This window comes from Capricornis sumatraensis, chromosome 19, assembly GCF_032405125.1.
Source record: "Capricornis sumatraensis isolate serow.1 chromosome 19, serow.2, whole genome shotgun sequence".
Taxonomy (NCBI): domain Eukaryota; kingdom Metazoa; phylum Chordata; class Mammalia; order Artiodactyla; family Bovidae; genus Capricornis; species Capricornis sumatraensis.
Window position 1 is genome coordinate 46415618 of NC_091087.1, and position 4053 is coordinate 46419670.

General features: G+C 43.1%; 1 pseudogene; it reads right to left on the reverse strand.

Moving 5' to 3' along the window:
* Window positions 1-273: 273 nt before the first annotated feature.
* On the reverse strand, window positions 274-1659 carry LOC138094996 (tubulin alpha-1B chain pseudogene; annotated as a pseudogene).
* Window positions 1660-4053: the final 2394 nt, after the last annotated feature.

Below are 4053 nucleotides of genomic sequence, written 5' to 3' on the forward strand. Positions count from 1 at the left end.
GTAAGTATGAGTTTCAGTGAACTCCACGAGTTGGTGATGGACAGGGAGGCCTGGCATGCTGCAGTTCATGGGGTCGCAAAGAGTCGGACACGACTGAGCGACTGAACTGAACTGATGAAGTAAATCTTGCTATTTTCAATTCACAGTGCTTTTTTTTCTTTCTTAAAGTTTTTAGTTTTGAGTAAGAAGTCTTACAGGTGCACATGGAAAAGCAATACGTGATCACCTTTGAAAGCTAAGACAATCTAGTCAGAAAGTTTTTACACCTGTCACCTAATGCTGATGCTCTGAGTATGACATGCTGCAGGGCTCGAAGAAATGGGAACCTTCTTCCGTTCCCTCTCCTTCAGCAGAATCCATACCAACCTCCTCATAATCCTCCGCAAGGGCAGCCATGTCCTCACGGGCCTCGGAACACTCTCCTTCCTCCATGCCCTCACCCACATACCAGTGAACAAAGGCATGCTTTGCATACATCAGGTCAAACTTGTGGTCCAGGTGAGCCCAGGCCTCAGTGATGGCTATGGTATTGCTCAGCATGCACACAACTTGCTATACTTTGGCCAGGTCTCCACCAGGTACCACAGTAGGAGACTGGTAATTGATCCCAACCTTGAAGCCAGCGGGGCACCAGTCCACAAACTGGATGCCACACTTGGTCTTGATGGTAGCAATAGCAGCATTGACATCTGTGGGAACCACATTACCACAGTACAAGTAGCAAGCCATTTACCATGGAGAGGGTCACATTTCACCATCTGGTTGGCTGTTTCAAAGTAAGCATTGATGATCTCTGCTGCAGAAAGCTGTTCATGGTAGGCTTTCTCAGCACAGATGATGGGGCATATGTGGCCAGTGGGAAGTGGATGCGGGGATAGGGCACCAGGTTCAGGTTGGTCTGGAACTCTATCAGATCCACGTTCAGGGCTCCATCAAACTTCAGGGAAGCAGTGATGAAGGACACTAGCTGGCTAATAAGGTGGTTAAGATTTGTGTAGGTTGGGCACTCAATATCAAGGTTTCTATGATGGATGTCGTAGATGGCCTCATTGTCTACCACGAAGGCACAATCAGAGTGCTTCAGGGTGGTGTGGGTGGTGAGGATGGAGTTGTAGGGCTCAACTACAGCTGTGGAAAGCTGAGGTAGGGCTCAACTCTAGCTTGCACTTCTTGCCATAATTGACAGAGAAATGTTTCATCAGCAAGGAGGTGAACCCAGAACCAGTTCCCCCATCAAAGCTGTGGAAAGCCAAGAAGCCCTAAAAGATCTGTGCACTGGTCAGCCAGATTCTGAATTCAGTGCAAGACAAGGTCAATGATCTCCTTGCCAATGGTGTAGGGACCTTGGGCATGGTTATTGGCAGCATCTTCTTTGCCAGTGATGAGCTGCTCAGGGTGGAAGAGTTGGCAGTAGGTGCCAGTTCAAACCTCATCAATGACTGTGGGTTCCAGATCTACAAACACTGTGCTGGTCACATGCTTGCCAGTGCCTGTGTCACTGAAGAAGGTGTTGAAGAAGTTATATCCTCCCCCAGTAGTCTTGTCATTGCACCTCTGGCCATTGGGCTGGATGCCATGCTCCAGGCAGTAGCGTTCCCAGCAGACATTACAGATCTGGACACCAACCTGGCCAAGGTGGATGGAGATGCAGTCATGCATGGAGGCTACAGGTCAGCAGGCACAGACAACAGGAGTAGACACCAGGTCCCAGGTGCCGTCCCAACAAGCTAAGAGTCGAGGTAAGTAATGCACTGTCACAGTGCTTTAGTAAATGAGGGTGTTTTTTCATTAAATCAGCAATAGCAATTTTCTAACTCAAAATAAAGGCTAAAAATTCAGGGACTGCTTAATGACTTTTGTACATAATAAATTCTTTTAGTGGGCATGATCAGTTCTAATTTATCCTCTATTAATCAATTGGAACTCAAGGTGACCTTCCATGAAAAACAAATCCACAAATTAAACAAGTCTTTCAAACAAACAAACAAAATCTTTTCTGTTCATTTCCCTTAACAATGGGCATGCTCACAACTACTTTAAGTTTTCTACTTGCTCATATCAAAATAAAACCTAAAGAAAATCAATGAAAATTCAGCCAGAATAAAATATAAAATGATTATAAAGTTTAAAGAGTTAATTTTTGCAGAGAGATTTGAATTGTAGCAATAAAAGTCTTTAAGTACACATAAATAATTTCTACCTGAGAAATTTTAAAAAATATTTTATTTATTTATTTGACTGCACTGGGTCTTAGTTGTGGCATGTGGGATGTTCTAGTTGCGGCCTGTGGGATCTAGTTCCCTGACCAGGAATTGAACCTGGACCCCCTGCATTGAGAGCACAGGCCTTAACCACTGGACCATCAGGGAAGTCCCCCTACTTGAGAAATTTAGGCATATGCTACTAAGCATAGATGATAATCAGTGAGAAGGGAATTCTTGGTTTTATTGGCATCTTTATATATGCAAAATATAAATTTGATTATAATAGAATAATCATGAGAATAATTATCCAACACAAGTGGATATCATTCTGTGTTCTTTTAAACTAAAGTATGTATTAGTAATTCTCTGGTGACTTTCCCCTGAGAAGTTGCCTATACTCGATTATTTTAAAAGAAGACACATTAGAAGACATCTATTAAGCAATGCTCAAACAGAGCCCTGATTCAGGAAGAAAGGACATTAAAATGTGCTTTAATCTACAAGAACTTATTTTTCACTGTACAATTAGAAGAAGCCTGCTCTTTTCCCTCTAAAAAAGGGGGAGACTAGAAACAGAGTCACAAGACATAGGTAACTTACAGAACTTTAATATTGCTTCCTATCCTCCTGAGGGGCTTCGCAGCTGGGGCTAGTGGTAAAGAATGAGCCTGCCAGTGCAGGAGACATATGAGACATGGGCTCAGTCCCTGTTGGGAAGATCTCCTGGAGAAGGGCACAGCAACCCACTCCAGTATTCTTCCCTAGAGAATACCATGGACAGAGGAGCCTGGAGGGCTACAGTCCAGAGGGTCACAAAGAGGCAGAACGACTGAAGCAACTTAGCACACATACACATCCTCCTGAGACCCGGTGAGTTAAAAAAAAAAATAGTGGAGAGGATCTTATTCAAAGATAGATTATAATTTCTCACCACTATACGCAGGATATAATAATGCACCCAGTCTGAAAAAATAACAAACGGTGTTATTATTTCTCAGTTTAAGAGTCCACACAGGAACTGTATCAATCCTTACCCTTTTCAAGAGGTAAAGATACATCATCAGGAAATCTCAATGTGACCAACAGAAACGGCACAGGTCATAAAGTCAAGACTGTTAGCTGTGGACTAAAATGTATTTTCCCTTTATTCCTAGACACAAAACTAAACAAAAATTTCCAGTCTTGTGTGACTATTTTTCTCCATAGAATAAAATGTGACACATCCCTCTAATGGATCTAAGTCTTAGGACCATGAGTATGCCTCTACCATGCTGTCTTTCTCTTTCTCACCCCGGAGCCACAGAGACTCCATTTCTACCATGCAAAGAATGACAATCCTAAGGGGATGACTGGGCAACCAATGGAAAAAACTTGTGTCTCTGAATAACCTCATGGAGCAGAGTTGAACCTTTCAGTTTGGGCTGTTATTTAAAAGAGAAGCCTGATTCCATCTTCTTTAACATATTGACTCATTGTTCTCTTTGCCATAGCATCCTGAGTGCATGCGTACTTAGTTACTTCAGTCGTGTCCAACTCTTTGTGATCTTATGGACTGTAGCTCGCCAGGCTTCTCTGTCTATGGGATTCCCCAGGCCAGAATATTGCAGTGGGTTGCCATACCTCCTTCAGAGGATTTTCCCGACTTGGGGATCAAACCCACATCTCCTGCATCACAAGTGGATTCTTTACTCACTGAGGCACCTGGGAAGCCTGCCATTGCATTCTAGTCTTAGACTAATAGAGACAAATATTTCCTGCTCACTGAAATTGTCCAAGAAATACAGTATCAGTACTTTGCTTCATTATTCTTGATCAGCATGTCTGATCTAATTGAGAATAGCCAGGCATC